Source organism: Alexandromys fortis, unplaced genomic scaffold (genome assembly GCF_014885135.2).
Source record: "Alexandromys fortis isolate MF-2015 unplaced genomic scaffold, M_Fortis_MF-2015_v1.1 scaffold_72, whole genome shotgun sequence".
In the NCBI taxonomy this organism is placed as follows: domain Eukaryota; kingdom Metazoa; phylum Chordata; class Mammalia; order Rodentia; family Cricetidae; genus Alexandromys; species Alexandromys fortis.
The window spans coordinates 1,705,261-1,721,832 of NW_026067969.1; the positions used below are offsets into that span (position 1 = coordinate 1,705,261).

The window sequence follows — 16,572 nt, forward strand, 5'->3', positions numbered from 1 at the left end:
GTGTTATTTATAACCCCAGACCTGGAAGGGGACCAAATGTGTGGAGCGGGGCGGCGCCAGCCAGCTAAGCAGTGGACTGCTGACAGTAACCAGTGACGCCCGGGGAACCACGGAAAGTCCGACGGCGTGGGAAACGCTCACAGTCATGGGCTTGGATGAGAAGAGGCAGGATGGAGGCAGGCAGAAAGTTGAGCTCTGTGTGTTGCTCCAGCCAAGGAGAGCGATGGAGGCTGCATTCCAGCTTGCGCCTGAACGCACAGGAGGGAGGCCACCACCCACCAGCTATTCGGGTGGGAAGCTGCAGCCCGTCTGCTCTGGCTGAATTCCGGGTCTGTCTCTGGGTCACTGAGTGGGCTGGGGTGAGTGGGCGGCAGGGCAGAGGGCAGAGCTGTACCACCTGGACCAGCCAATCCTCATCCCTTGGGCAGAGACATCCCTAGGACTTGTCCCAGTTCCTGGGGAATGCAGAGGCAGATGTGCTTCAGGGGGAGGAAGCCGGTGGAGATGGGGGCAGGGGGGACACCCTGAACTGCTCCCACATATCCCCCAGTCCTCTAGCCCTCCTTGTCCGACTCTACTGTTCCCTGTGTATTAGCTGAGAAACGTGGCATACAAATGTCTAGGTGCCAGCCTGACAGTTCCTGAGAGTAGAGGCAAGCAGATTCCAAAGGTGGGGTGGGGGTGGCCAGGAGTGGGGTGGTATCCCCATAGCTGTGGAAATCAGACTAGGAATGAGGAAGGTGAGGACAAGGCCCTGAACACCTGAAGACCAGCGGCCTGAAGGAACCACAGACACAGCCTGGGGACTACTACACCAGGGACCACTGCCTGGGCTAGAGGCAGCAGGGCTTGGCAGGCCTGGATGGCTATCTTGAGCAACTCCAAGATAGCTCACCCATTTCCACCTCCTTTCTCCTAGCCAAGGTGGGCAGAGGAGGAATTCTTCATTTCAAGCAGCCTGTCCCAGAGGTAGGTTCAGTGCCTGTTCTGGCCCCACATTATGGGTCTGAGTTGGGTTGTTGTTTTTGTGGCTAGGATGTTTTCATGGCTAGACATGATTAACTTTCGCTTACATTCACTGGTGGGCTTCAGACCCTGGATTGAGGAAAGCAGCTTCTTATTTTTTCATGATACATTATTATCACCCTGTGAGGCTTGTTTTAAGAATGGGGAAAATTAAGCCAGGCATAGTGTCACATAGGAGGCAGAGGCAGGAGGATCTCTGTGAGTTCAAGGCCTGCAGGTATACTTAGTCAGTTCCAGGACAGCCAGCGCTGCATAGTGAGACCCTGTCTTCAAAAAAAAAAAAAAGAGTGGTGGAACTGAGTCATCACAGAGACAAAGACAGAGACAAACCAGCAGCTACCTTGGCACAGCTCAGAGCAGTGGTTCTCAACCTGTAGGCCATGACCCAGGTGGGGGTTGAACTATCCTGTCACAAAGGTAGCCTAAGACCATCAGAATACACAGATATTAACACTATTGTTCATAACAGTAGCAAAATTATAGTTATGAAGTAGCAATGAAAATAATTTTATGTCTGGGGGTCATCAGAATATGAGGAACTGTATTAAGGCATCCATTAGGAAGGCTGAGAACCACTGGCTCACAGGTTCTAAGGATGCTTTGGGCTTTCTATGACTTTGACATCCCTAAAAGACATTCTGGTGAAACAGTCTGAGCTCCCATAAGACCCTATGAGGTACCCAAGGTGTAGAGCTTACAGGTGTCCTGTGGGGGCCCAGAACCCCTAGATCTGCCATCCTGACCTCTGCCTAATCCACAGAGCTGGGAATGGACACACTTCTCCTGAGAGCTCCAGTATCCTGGAGGCCAGCCCAGAGTTTCCCTGGTTTGGAAGAGGGTGAGCAGGGGAGCTTGGGGGTCATCTGGGGAACAGCTGTACCAGGCTTCAGTGCGTTCCGGTTTCAGGGATGGTTTAAAGCAAAGAGAAGATGATCAGGCTTCTGTGAAAACAGGCTGTACCCAGTGGTGTCCAGCCATCAGCAGGGGGGACGTGTTATTCTCACCATTAATCACCTCTGTTCTTCAGGAGCAATTACTAGGCTAAGTGGGTAGTTATCTCGTCTCCTTGCTGGGTTAGCCTCCCCCAGGCTGCCAGGCTGCAGAGGTGATGTGGGGGCGGAAGGGGGACTCCTGCATTTATTTCCTAAGAGAAAGTCTCCATATCCTTGCTCAGTGTCACACCAGACATACTGCTGGCTGCCCAATCCCTACCTGGAGGGTCAGAGGAGCCTCTCCAACATTCTCTGCAGGGAAAGCTCTCAGTGACTTGGTAAAGTCTTGGTTACCTTCTAGCCCGGGTCTTCTCACCGGACAATTGGAGGGGTACTTGCCTCCTCTCCCAGTTGTGCAGGGCAACTAGAGCACCAGGGCAGAGGAGACCATTCCAGGTCACCTACACACAGGGACAAAGGGATGCAGAGGAGAAGGAACAAGGAAGGGAACCAAGCTTTGGTGCAGGGTCCAACAAATTGGTCTGAAGTGCTAGGCTAGACTCGGAGAAGCCACTGCCAGGGTCCTTGGGCTGTATGACCTTCACGTGATATGTCCAGGGTAGAAAAATCAGCTGGGACAGAGCCGCTGGGCGGGAGCTAAGAGAATGTAGTCTCTTGGTGGTGATAAAATTTGATGAGTAGCTGGCCTGGTGACCATGCTGGATGTTCAGTGTGGGACAAAGGCAGCTTCCGTGCTACAGAAATTTTACTTACCATGGAGGGTGCTGAGGTTGGGGCCCATTGAGCTCACGTGTCAGGAAAGAAGCCTTAGGGAGTAGGTGAGTCAAAAGCTCAGGTGGGGTATTCTGTGTGTGTGTGTATCTGCAGAGTGCCTGTGCTGGTGAGAATCCTGACTCAGTTTCTCCTTCTGAAGCACAAGTCTGTGGTATACAGAAGGTTTGGGTCCTGTTCTGGATATCAAAGGCCTGGGCTTCGCAGGGTATGTTCAGAGACAGGGACAGCAGGATCACGCCTAGGACATAGACCCTAAATGGGTCACAGTTTGTCTAAGAGATAGGGGCACAGGTCTGGTGGATCCAGGCTGAGTCTGACCCTGGGTTTCTGCCTCTTCCTGTCCCTGTGGTTCCTTCCTCCAGCACCAGGCCACTTTTCCCCTTACTGTCCCCAGGTAGGTTCGGGGAGCTGGGACCAGCCAGGAGAGAAAGAGGGAAGGCCTGGAAGGCCTGAGTCAGAGCCCTATATGCACTGGGACACTACTAACCCAGAGGTGCCCTCCACCATCACCCATGCCCTAAGGGCCCTTAACGGCAAACATGGAAGCCATCAGTGCTATGGTCTGTGACTCTCTGGAGTCCAGGACCACTAAGGAGGGGGCCCCTGCAACATGCATACTGCTGGCTTTGGAGAGTGGAAGCTCTCTTTCTCTCTAGATCACTGCCTCTGTTGAGTTCCCAGCCTAGAGCAGCCCTTGAGAGCTCTGAGTAGGTGCAGATCCTACTGGGAGGATCCTTGGGCCCCAGAGTTTGAGAGGAGGGTGTGTGGCCATGTTGGATCCCTGCCATGGTCACACCATGTCCTGTCAGCCTAGGCCCTTGCCACCAATGCTACTCTGCACAGCTCTGTGGCCTGTGATGGCAGGCATCCTCACATTGGCCATCAGCGTCCATCTCTCTACCCGCGGTTCAGAGCTATCCCAGACTGCTCAGACCTCTGGTGACAACATGAATGCCCGGGGGGTAGGTGCAGCTCTCTTCCAGACCTTGCTGCCCCTCATCCTCTGTCCTCTTCAACACTACAATTGGCCTCCAAAGCCCTTAAGGTCACCCTGCTTGTCTCTTTCTCAGGCTCTGTCCTCGGAAAGTGCCTATTTCATGCCTTGGTTTTCCTCACACACAGACAGCAAAACCTGCTGTCCCAGCCCTGAGTATCTCACCTATAGCCAGCCCATGGCCATATGCCCACCCAGCCTGCTCCCTATAGCCAGGCTCAGAGGACACACTTCAGCCTTGACACACGGACAGCCACCAAGCCCATCTTATAGATGAGGAAACAGCCTAAGAGCAGGGGCCAACTGGTCAAGCATCACACTAGAAGCATATAGCTGGGTCGGGACTAGAATCTGAGCTCTTATCTGCCACGGGTATAGAGTGGTCACATTCTCTTGAGACAGGCAAGAATAACCCCCTCTGTTCAGTTCCCAGAGGAGTCAGCCAGGCCAGCACCGCCCTGCACAGAGAGGAGGAGAGCTACTACAGGCACCCAGCCAAGCACTGGTCTAGGCTGGCTACTGTCGGTCGTCTGTGAGAATTTGGGCACCAGACAGAAAAGGTCAAAACCTGGCACTCTTTACCCTATCCTCTATGCTGTCTACAGAACACCTGTTCCCAGGGCAGAGTAAAGTCACGGAGAGGGGCAGGCACACCAAGCCTGAACTCCTTACTGCTTGCATGGCCTCCCGCTTTCCAAGTGTCTCACTTCATCCTTAGCACACTTCTGTGACCTGCCTGTCACCTATCCACGGGTCACCCCATGCAGGTTCCTGATTGCGAATGCTGCCCCTCCAGGCCCTTCTTCTTGTTGCCCCATGCCCACTGCTGCAAGCCTGGGGCCAATGTCTAGCAGTCTGTCTGCTCTCCCTGAGAACTGGCTCTGGGCCTCTCTGCCTGATATTTCAGGTCCTCTGGCTCGTCTGGTTCAGGAGCCTAACAATGCACCCTCGTCGCCAGTGTCACATGTAAAGACAGAAGCTGTAATTCTGCACTCAAACTGTACCCTGAAGTGGGGATCAGCAGAGCCAGCCTTGGGGTACAAAGAGTGAGGAGCCTCAATGTGCAGCCAACCCTGCAAGATCCCAGTTAACAAAGAGTCGGAGTACTGGGGTGAAGCAAGATTGTGCCCTTGGGGTCATTGGGCCTCGTTGCCTATAGTCACTTAGATTCTGAACTTTTGGCATCCGATGTCTCCCTACAATCCTGTGGGACCAAGTGGGTGAAAGAGCAGCGTCCAGAGCTTCAGCCCACCCATCGTGGGCGCAGAGCCTTGAGCTGGTCCACTAGAGGAAGATGGTAAGGCAGACCCCTCGTGGTCAGATACACAAGAGCACTCTCTGCTCATCTCTGATGAAAATGCTCTTCTTTCTCCCTCCCCATCTCCCCTGCCCCCTTAACACCTTGGGCTGAAACTAGATGCCCTCTCAGGATGGGGTCTTCTATCCATTTTACAGCTCCACTCACTAAGGCAACAGGAAGACCAGACTGTTGCTAGGAGATGCACAGTGGAGAACCTGGACCGCTGTGCTCAGCAGGCCTCAGTCACTCCTACTTGTGTAAACTTCCCCATCTTCTCTCCTGGCAGGCATGAGTGATGAGGAGACCCAGAATTTGGGAAGGCTGTACACTGCTCGGCTGGCCAGTGCTAGGGTGGCCCCGGAATGGAGGCCCAGGCATCCCATTGGCGCTGGCAACATTCACTGGACACTAATGCTCCATTCAGTGAGACGTTAAGGATGCAGACGCTTAGGCCACAATGATCTCTACAGCCTGGCTTTGCGGCCCCCATTTCAGCCTGCCCCATATAGTATGGAAGCTCAGACCAGGGGACTCTCCCCAGCAAAAGGGTGGGCCCACCAGCTACCAGCCTTGGCCTTTTGTTCCTTTCTCTGCTTCTGGTCCAGCACAGCAGGCCACACAAATCTTGTCACCTGTAGCTTGTCCTTGTATCTGGCCGAGCCTGCGGAGACAAGGCTCCCTTGGTCAGCACTGAACTCGGTCTACTCAGCACACTAGTGCTTGGTGAAGGACTAACAGCTTCATTCTTCCTGATTTAGACTCAGTACCCAGAGCTCTGACCCAGACTGAAGCCAAAAGGAAAGCAGCCCATTCCTTCCATGCTCCCCTCCCTGCTCCTGTGCTCCAGAAAGGGTTCAGAAAAATTTCCCTCCCATGAAGAGCCAAGGTGACAGGGTCCTGTGGGCCCTCCCTAGGGCAGGTTCTACAGCCCGCTCTTTTCCCAGTATGGTGTCAAACAGAGAAATCCTTCCTGTCACTCCCGCATCTGCCTGGGGACTGTTTCAGAGTGGCTTGTGGCCTGGGGACTGTTTCAGAGTGGCTTGTGCCGCCACTGCGACACAATGTGCTGAGCTTTCCTCTAGTGTACCCAGTGTCAGGATGCCTTCCTAGGACGGGGTCAAAGAGTGTGCATGGGTAATGCTGGGAAATTCCCCAAATCACTGTTTGCAGAGGTCACCACCATGACAACAGTGCATGAGCCTTGGCTCCTCCCACTGCTATGGTCTTGGAAGCAGACCCGGCCAATCTGATATGTTAGCACAGCTTTAATTTGCATTTTCCTCAAAGCTTTGTGAACCAGCTCCTCTCCTGTGACATATCTCTGCATAGCTTTATCTTTCTTGTACTCCCTGACACTGCTGTTGGTTTGTTGCTGTTCTTTATATTTGAGAAAAGCAGCCTTCTGTGATGCAGTCACCAAATGCTTTCTCTAGTTCGCTAAACAGCAAACTTTATTTTTGTTTGTTGGTTGGTTTTTTGTTTTCCGAGACAGGGTTTCTCTGTGGAGCCCTGGATGTCCTGGAACTCACTTTGTAGACCAGGCTGAATCTCACAGAGATCCACCTGCCTCTGCTTCCTGAGTGCTGGGATTAGCGGTGTGTGCCCCCCACTGCCCAGCCAGACGTTGACTTTTAAAAAAATCTCTTACACAGTGTTGGTGTGTGTGAAAGTCAGGGGCCAGTTTGCAGGGGTTGGTTCTCTCCTCCCACCATGTGAGTTCTAGGAGTCAAACCCAGGCTGTCAGACTTGATAGCAAGCACCTTTACCTGCGGAGCCATCTTGTTCTGACTTATTTACTTAATGGTTGTTGTTTTGTGGAACAGTTATTCTGTTTGCAGTTGTTCCTCGATGAAGTTTTATTCTGTGTAGCTACTGATACGTGAGAGAGTTACTCTGTATAGTTGAGTTCATTAAAAAACACTTTTCTGTATTAGATTTTTGTACATTTTTGTCAAGCCTAGGACAAGTTGACAAGAAAATTTCTTCCTTTGTTCCTGTCTTGTGTGTGTGTGTTCATGTGTGAGTGAGTGCCATGCTGTCCTCATCAGTGAGTGTGTAGGAGTTCCTGTCTTGTGTGTGTGTGTGTGTGTGTGAGCGCACATGCTCATGTGTGTGTTCATGTGTGAGTGAGTGCATGCTGTCCTCATCAGTGAGTGTGTAGGAGTTCCTGTCTTGTGTGTGTGTGTGTGTGAGCGCACATGCTCATGTGTGTGTTCATGTGTGAGTGAGTGCATGCTGTCCTCATCAGTGAGTGTGTGGCTTAACTCTTCCTTCTTCCCACTCTGTGCTCCACCCAGAAGAACCCATGGCCGGTTGGGCTCTTCTCAGGGACATAAATGACACTGTGACTCTCTGGTTACGGAGATCTGTGGGATCTGCATTTTTCAGTATGAATTTCCGGAAGATTCTGCTTTCCTCAGACTTTCCAGCCTGCCTGCCCCAGGCTGTGAGCCATGTGGGCCCTCAGAGCTCCTAGGAGGCCCCTTCCATCTGGACAGAAGTACATACTATGCTGGGGACTCAGAACTTGTACCCAGCCGCAGCCTGACAACAGTGGGCAGAACAGAAGAGCTTTCTAAGACACGGTCCTGAAGCCCAAGCCCGCAGGGCTGCTCCTGAGGAGCCAGGTTCTCAGAGAGCCCAAGGATCCCCGTCCCCACTGATGAAGTTACTTTTATGTTTGGGGGCGGGGGCTAGGAATGTAACTCAGTTATCAGAGTGCGTGCCTATAAGGCACAAAGCCTGGGCTCGAATCCTATCGTTGTATAAACAGCATGATGGTGCATTTGAGAGGTAGAAGATTGGAAGTTCTAGGTCATCTTTGACTATATAGAGTCTTAGGTTTAACCTGGATTGCATGAGATTTCCAGAAAAAAAAAATAGAAAATGCTAGTGAGAAAGTTGTGGAGGCTAGAGTGAAGAAAAGTAGAAGACCCTAATCGCAGGCAGAAAGGGGCTAAGTGGGGGGAGGAGGGGGGCCAGGGGCAAGGGAGAGACAGACTGGCCTGGCTAAGTACCAGGTTCAGAGCTGAGGGACGGGTCCTCATAGTGGGACTTCTGGTCTCCCTGGACAACAGGTAGGACCCAAGTGAGGACGGAGCTAGTGCTCAGGGGCTGGGGGAGGGGAAGGCAGGAATCAGGGGACCCTCTTCCAATTACAGTATCAGCCCAGGGCCAGTATGGCCTGCAGCATGGCCAGTGAGGTCCCTGCCCGTTGCTGGACATTGGCAGGCCTGCATGGATATTGACATCAGTGCCTCATCCAATCATGGAGCCGTCTCCACGGAACCCACCCAGCCTCCATCAGAGTGACAGTCTCTCAGGGTCACATGAGTCTGCCCGGCACTTTATCTGGCCTTCATCCATCTAGAAGGAGGATTACCTGGTGAGTCCCTCTACTCAGTCTGGGAAATACCAGTTCCCTCCCCAAGCCATTAGGGCAGGAGGGATATGATGTGGGATTCTTTTTATGTCCCTGACTCGTTCTTCATTTACTTTTTTCTTTTTCTTTTTAGGTTTCTTTTCTTTAATATTTCTTTATTGCATTGTTTGGATCAGAAGACACTTTCGGGGTCAGTCCTTCTGCCATGTGGGTTCTAAACCTCAAACTCAGGTAAGCCCTTAGGCTTGGTGACAAGGGCCCTTACCCGAAATGCCATCTCAAAACCCCTCTATTTTTTTTTCTTTTTGAGACAGAATCTCACGTAGCCCAAGCTAGACTTGAACTGTGACACAGCCAAGGATGATCTTGAATTGATCTTACTGTCTCCACCTCCTAAGGGCTAAGGTCACATGTGTACATCAATACACCTTGTTTGTGCAATTCTGGTCTTAGAGCCTGGGACTTTGTGCATGTTAGGGAAGTACTCTACCCCAGCCCTCACTTCATTCATTCGTTCATTCATTCAATCAGAAGGTGGCTCCTGACTCATTTGGCACAGGATGCAGTAAGAGGAAGGCAAGAGGGAGGAACTTGCCCAGAGCCCTAAAGAATGACCAAGGCAGGAGGCAGAGGTAGAGGGCCACTGTACTCTGCCCAAAGTGGCATCTTGAGGGAGTATTGGCCTAATGGTACAGGGTTTAACCCTTACGGTGCTTTGAAGGATGACCTAGGCATAGACACAGGACGAGCCACACCCAGTCTTAGGGGACCATGTATAGGAAGGGGCTTGACTACCACCCTGGCCCAACCAGGGCAACTTGCTTATGTTTACCTGTGTGCCGGAGTCTATCCACGTCTGTGCCCCCTTGTGCCTGCTGAATGTGCCTTGTTCCCCGAGTTAGGTGCCACTCACCTCTCCCTCCCCCAACCCTCCACGGGCTTTCTCTGCCTCCACAGGCTTGGGGGATGCCTGTCCAGGCTGGCCAGCCGGCTCCTGCCCGGATCTCTGGTGTCCCATCTCACTACAGTATGTGATAAGGGCACAGCTCAAAGCCGCTTTGTTCAGCCAACAAAAGGACATTTCTGCAGCGTCCTGGGAGCCAGCCACAGGCTGGACATGCCAGGGAGGCCCCAGCCTGGTGGTGGCACCAGTTTGGGAAACCCTAGCCCAGCCCTGGCTGGGACCTGGGGGTTGGGGACCATGCCTGCCACAGGCTTCCCAGGCTCTTGGACCCATAATTGGTGTCTTCTTTCTTTGCCCATGCTGGGCTTAGCCCACAGCTACTGCTACCCACAGCTCTGTTCTTGGCTTTGAGGATCAGAGCCTCCTAGATCCATGCCAAGGAGAGCAGGCCACCCATGAGGGACGCATGTGACTTGCCAGGACCCAGAAAAAAGCCTGCAGCCACCAGGTGGGCAAGAGCATCAACTGCTCCAGAAAAACAAAGAAAAAAAAACTAGCAAACCCTAAGTAAGGACCAGAGACAGTAAGGGGAGGGTGGGTTCTCCTTAGACCTGGTGTTGGCCTGGAGTCTGGGTTCGTAGGGGGCAAACTCTCAGGGCTGGGACCTTATCTGGTAAAAGGACTTCAGATGTAGTCAGTCAAGGATTCTGTCACAAGGTAGGCCAGGCCTTCGAGACAAGACACTGAGGGAAAGCGGGCAGAGTAGAGGGTGAATCCTCAACCCTAGATCATCTTACCTGACCTCACCTGGCCTCAGACCTCTGTAATGGAGAGAATTGATTTCTGCTGTTTCAAGACACCCCCCACCCCCCGTCTGTGCTGCTCTACCACACAGCACATTCATAGTGGGCGCTGGATTTTCCAAGAAGATGCCAAACGAACATAGGTACGATGTCCTGGTGCCCTGTGCCCTATGTCATGGCCAGGAGCTTCCTGGAGGAGCCCTCTAAGAACCCAGGGCTTCATCCCGGGCTAGTCAGGACCCAAGCCAGGAGCATGTTGCAATAGAGTAGACCTCATGTGAACAGTACATAAAACCTGGCCTCTGCTGTCCTGACAGCCGTTACCTGGTCAGCAGCGGCTGCTGCAGGCCACAAGGAGCTGGTCCTCAGGGGCAGCTATTCCCCCCACCTGCTGCTCCCCTCCCCTCGCACTGCCTGGGATCTGTAGGTCCCACCCCTAACCTACTTCCTCCCTCTCTCAGGCTGTCAACTCACAATAAGCTGCTCCCAGGGACTGTCCCTGCAGTCACCCTTGTCCTGGGTTGTCTGGAGCCAGCCTTCCTTCCACCTCAAGACCGCTTCCCACAGCCAGTCAGCTGCTCACCACCCAGCCCTTGTGCCTCAGGTCCCCTGGTTCCTGTAGGGAACCAAGACTCCCATGCTAACAAACTTACACATAGAATGGGAAACTGAGGCACACCCTGAGAGGAGGTTACATCACTTTGGAGGAGTAGGACCAGACCTGGAGAGACACTGTTTGGATTCCCATCCCTGTACCAGGTCTCTGCCCCTCCCCCGACTTGCACCTGTTAACAGTGCCCTGTCCTCTAGGGACCAGTAGCTTCTGCATCTGGTAGAAGCCACTCTCCTTCCCCACAAGCTAAAGCTTTCCTAAGAATTGCTTGTATGACTTAGAGCAAATACTCCAGTTTCTGGGCCTTGGTCCCATAGTGTGGACCTGTAAGATCCTACTCTGGGCATCGAGTGGATGGGGAAGTAGGAAACAGGGTTCCTGGAATCTTGGGTCTCCCTAGGTTCCCGAGTCCCTTTCTCCCTGCTCTTTCTAGTCAAGAGCACATCTGTCCATCTCTATACCCACCCTTTCAAGCATCTATGGCGTGAGCATCCTAGGGAACTCACTACGATGCTAACCCCAGAAGCATAGACCATTGTCATGTTCATTTCCTCCCAGGTTGAAACATTCCACCTTGCAGGGGAGCTCCTTAAACAAGAAGGTATACAACTCAAAATATCTCCAGGAAGACCCTGAACCTGACCAGATTCACTAGGTCCCCCTCCCTGCCAGAGTAAACTATAAACACCGAGAGTCCCTCTTAGGCCAAAGAAGATGAGCTGCAAAGAAAACTCCTCAGAGGACAAAAGCTGCAAAGAAGATTCTACGACCAGACCGGCTGGCTGCCTGGAAGAAGCAGAGACTGTGCATCCTACAGCTACAAGGAGAAAGACCACTGACCCAAATCGTGGCTGAATTAGTGAAAACAGGCTTCATTCATGTAGGTAGGCTTGCTGGTTTCTTTTGATGTACCTGTTCACTCTGGCAATCCACTGAACTGGATTCTGCCCCAGGCTTGGAATGCCTCTGAGGTGTCTGTTTCCTTGGGAGCAACTCTTTAGTCCCTGTGGGCTGGACGGATGGGTCTGGCTTCTGAATTTGGGTTGGGGTCTTTATCTCACCGGGCCCTCTGAATGTTAATCCCACAGATGTGAGAGGAAATACCACTGCCTTAGGGTCTCTATTGCTGTGAAGAGACACCATGACCATGGCAACTCTTATAAAGGAAAACATTTAACTTGCCTGGCTGTGCTTACATACAAGGCCTTCTCACTGACTCAGTGGAATGACGAGGGGCACAGGTGATGGGCGCACTGATGGGCAAAAGAGGCAGGAAGTGCTTGCTTGTCCTCTGGCACAACAGGCAGCCTAAACATGAACCCCAGAGCCAGATCCCAAGACGCTCATCCAGGTGTGTGTGTGTGTGTGTGTGTGTGTGTGTGTGCGAATTTCAAGTGGCAGGAGTCTACCTGAAACAGCTGCTTCTTCTTTCATTCCTTCAGTTATGTAGAGGGGACCTGTCCAGTCTACTCCCCAGGGTCAGTAGCTGGAGGCAGTCTTGGCTGCACTGGGCCAAGGCTGAGTTCCTGCAACTTGACAGGCACCTGTTTCTTGAGCACACACCTCTCCTCTGCAGGTATGCATTACTGCTACCCCTGCAGGCTGCAGAAAGAGAGAGAGAGAGAGAGAGAGAGAGAGAGAGATGACCTGGCTTTTGGTGGCCATGACCTCCCCTCTCCATATCAGGCCACCTTGTCTCCTGTGTGCTCCAGGGACAGCTTCGTGGTGTGCAGATATGTGTGTGTCTCTTCACGTGCGGGTGCCTATATGTGGGTTTTGCTCAAGCTTATGTATTTGTGAGCATGTGTGTGCATGTGCACATGCATATGTAAGGTCCTATTTGCAGACTCTTAATGGTAGGTGACCTGTGTGAGCATATACGTATAATTGCTAACAGATCTGCACGTGTGTGTGTGTGTGTGTGTGTATGCATGCGTGCGCATGCATGCAAGTTCTGGCGAGGAGGGAGATCAGTTATCCTACAGGCATGGGCCTCTAGCAAGGGGTGGCCTGAAGAGGTTGAGTTCCAGGATCTTGACCTGTAGGTTCTCCGTAGGGATGCTGAGGTGAGCTGAGCTTGTGGGCTCATCCTTCTCCATTTGACCCTGCACAGCCTCTCACATGCTCCAACTAGTACCTGGGGGACCGAGTCCAGGCAGGCTCGGGGAGGGCTGGTGTAGCCTGAGTTCTCTGTGCTGGTCAGACTCAGAAGGAGGCCTAGGTTCCTACTTTTAAAAGCAGATTAACCTGCTGACCTCACCATGCTTGGTCTCCCTATCTGTGACACAGGGAGGGCTTGCATCAACCCAGTTCTGATGATCTCAGCTGAGTCCTCAGGCACACTTCTGCACCCCTCCAGGTTCTACTTAATCCAGGCTGGGCTCCCCAGATAAACCACTTCCTCAAACACATCCCCCCCCCCACCCCCGTGGGCGACAGTCCCAACATCTGGTTGGTGTTTGTAGCAAGTTGGAGGCAGAGGAGCATCTGCTGAGGAAAGCAGCCTTGTGGGAGCCTCAGTCCTGCTGCTGGGGCTGTGAGAACCGGTGTCCAGGGCGGGCGGGCGGGCGGAGCTGGCCTGCCGGTCACACTGACAGATCACATTTCCTTGTGCATCTCAGGCTGGCTGGTGTGTGTGTGTGTGTGTGTGTGTGTGTGTGTGTGTGTATGGACGACTCAGAAAGTTGGGGTCAGCAGGCCAAAACTACACTGAAAAGTTCAAATTGAGTTTTGGTGCTGGTGTGTGTGTGTGTGTGTGTGTGCGTGTGTGTGTATGTGCCTCTTCTGTGGGTCAAGATCCTGGTCTAGTGGCTTAGGTTTTAGTTTGATTGTCAGCATCTTGCTCTGTATCCTAGGCTAGTTTTGAGCTCAAAGCAGCCCCCCCCCCCCCGCTTCAACTTCCCAAGCGCTGGGAATACAGAAGCCACCAATTTTATAACGGGGTGGGGGGTATTGTGGCGTTGAGGAATCAAACCCACGGTGTCATGCATGCAAGGGAAGTACTCTACCAACTGAGCCCAAGAGTTCATCCACTTCTGTGCAGACAGAAGGGTCGCAGAAGACCACATAGTCCTGGGTGTTAGAGGATGAAGCTTCAGCTCCCAGCAGAGAAACTCCGCTGCAGGTAAGCACAAAGTAGGTCCGCATCTGGGGTCTCAGTGGAACCCACCCACTCCTAAACTGGTCCCAGCTGGAAGGAGACCCCAAGCTTTGGACTTGGGGTACACATCTGCAAGGGCAGCTCCAGCCAGATCCATAACCCACTGAGAGCCTCGGCTCAGCCCTTCCGGTGAGGTAATGGGAAAAGCTTGCCGTGGCCGCCTGGCCCCCTTGCCAGAACTGAACATCCCAGAACCCCAGAGCGCCTGAGAGTTTACTCTGCACTGCAGGGTGGGTGGGATGGGGGTGGGGTGTCCCAGCTTTGCAGCAAGGACTGGAGATGAAGTCCCCACCTCCCCCAGCCTCTACAGGCCTGGCTCCTGGTCAGGTGTGTGTGTGTTTCCCCAGCCCCCAGCTTTGCATCCTCCTCCATCAGGGGCCTGGGGAAGCATTTCCTGGTTCCCAGACTCTACACGCCAGGGACTTATTTATTGCTGAACTTTGTTTTTTGTTGTGTTTTTTTCACATAACCCTCCCCCCACCCCAAGTCTCAGGAAAACCAGGCGCCAGGAGCCTGGAGGAGCCTGGCCGGAAAGGGGACAATTAAATCCAGGGAAGAAAGAGTTAAAGCCGGCCCCCAGTCATTTTCCCACCCTCTCCAATTCACCAGGAAATAAACAAGAAGGGTTGCTTCCATTCACCCTCGGAAAATTCAAGGATTTCCTCTGTTCGGGTGGGACTGTCCCTGAGACCCCTGGAGCCACAGTAGGGTGGGGGGAGGGCAGGACTCCCCTGGTCACCTCTTGTCCTCTGTCTCCAGAACCTCTAGCTAGATGGTTAACGGTCATTCAGGACTTTGGAAGACACCTGGGCCTGTGGGAATTGGCTTCTTCGGGAATCACAGAGAGGTGACCCAGAGCCACCCAGTATAGACTGTCTGTCCTTCCATCCATACTCCATTTGGGTCAGGGATTCTGCTATGCACTGAGCAAGGCAGCTCCTGACTCCAGGTGGGAGGCCCACTCTGAAGCCCACACTTGCACCTGCCTTAAAATGATGGGGACAGAGCCCAGTATCCCTGAGGCAGAGGCAGGCAGATCTCTGAGTTCGAGGACAGCCTGGTCTGCAGATCGAGTTCCAGATCAGCTAGGGGTACACAAAGAAACCCCGTCTTGAAAAAACCAAAACCAAATAATGAGGACAGTCCTGAGTTCAAAGCCAGTCTGGTCTACAGAGCTAGTTCCAGGACAGCCAGGGTTACACAGAGAATCCCTGTCTTGAAAAATCAAAAAGGGGGTGAGGGTGAGAAACCTGAAGAAGGGTGAGTCTTGCTTATAAAGAAAGCAGCCTTGGCAGGAAGGTTCTTACTTAGTGCCTCCAAGAAACAGAAAAGGATGCACGTGGCTTCCAGACAGGGGGCAACTGGCAGGCAAAGTGATCACCTCATGGTACTTCCCAGGCCTTGGGAGGCACTCTGCATTTTGTTTCTTTTTTTTTAATATTTATTTATTATGTATACAATATTCTGTCTGTATGTATGCCTGCAGGACAGAAGAGGGCAACAGATCTCATTACAGATGGTTGTGAGCCACCATGTAGTTGCTGGGAATTGAACTCAGGACCTTTGGAAGAGCAGTCAGTGCTCTTAACCGCTGAGCCAACTCTGCATTTTGTTCTCGTTGTTGAGACCAAAACTGTCTGCAACCACACAAACTGTTGTTGTGTAGGTTACACTGGCCTTGAGTCACAATCTTCCTGCCTCGACCTTCTGAGTGCTGGGATGGCAGTCCACACCACAACACCAATTGCTACATTGCATCTTCATCTGGTCCTTAAGGGAGGCCCAAGCCTTAGGACGTGGATGCCGTGACCCATGATTCTCTATCAGCAGCTGGCTAGTGGTTAGACAAGGGATTGAAGAAGGGAAAGGGCCTGCTGTAACAGCCAGGAAGGGTAGGCTGGTGGAGGGGTTCCCTGTGGGAAATGCTCAGAGGTTTGCCTGTAGGGTAAAAGGTCCGAGCACATTTCCAGGTTTGAAAACCCACCCATCCCTGAACTCCATCTCTGAACTTGAAACCCTGCCAATCCCTGGGCTCACCCTAAGCTCAGGACTTAGAATCCCATCAATCCTCACCCTGGAAATCGCCAACCTAGAAAATTCTGCCCCCAAGAAGCCATATGTAAAACTTGTCTCCTGCTCAGTTCCCTGCTGTGGCTCTGCCAGCCTGTGAGGTTTGGTGTGTGGTGTGACTTGGTGTTATTCTCTGGCTTCCTGACTGCCACGATGACTTTCCCCTCGGAGCCGTAACACTTAACACTGCCTTCTCCCAGCAGGAATGTGACAGTGGGGCCTGAACACAGACTTCAGACACAGATGGTGACCTTCAAAGCCACCCAAGGTTATAGAATGAAGAAGGTAGTTTCGGAGCACCAAGGGGTTCTGGGTAACTGGGTAACTGCTGCCTTTGAAGGGAATGCCGGCAGGGGGCTAAGCAGTGGCCTCCTCAGATGCTCATCTGCTGTACCCTTGGTTCACTCAGAAGACCTGGTCTCAGGCCATTGAGGAAGCTTAGGAGGTAAAGAACCTGCAGTTAAGCTTGACAGCCTGAGTTTGAGACACAAGACCCACATGGTGGAAGGCGAGAGCCAACTTCTGCAGCTTACTTAGTCTCTGACCTCCACAGGTGCACACACCACACACACACACACACACACACACACACA

At 52.6% G+C, this 16,572-nt stretch overlaps 1 long non-coding RNA gene across 2 annotated transcripts; it reads left to right on the forward strand.

Moving 5' to 3' along the window:
* The first annotated feature begins 142 nt into the window (after positions 1-142).
* On the forward strand, positions 143-16,560 carry LOC126509436 (uncharacterized). Of its 2 annotated transcripts, XR_007594150.1 has the most exons (7): positions 143-969; positions 1,787-1,864; positions 8,209-8,432; positions 8,563-8,660; positions 11,308-11,633; positions 13,793-13,873; positions 16,183-16,560. It is a non-coding gene; the product is annotated as an uncharacterized lncRNA (long non-coding RNA). The 2 variants fall into 2 exon arrangements; XR_007594149.1 differs by lacking the exon at positions 1,787-1,864.
* Positions 16,561-16,572: the final 12 nt, after the last annotated feature.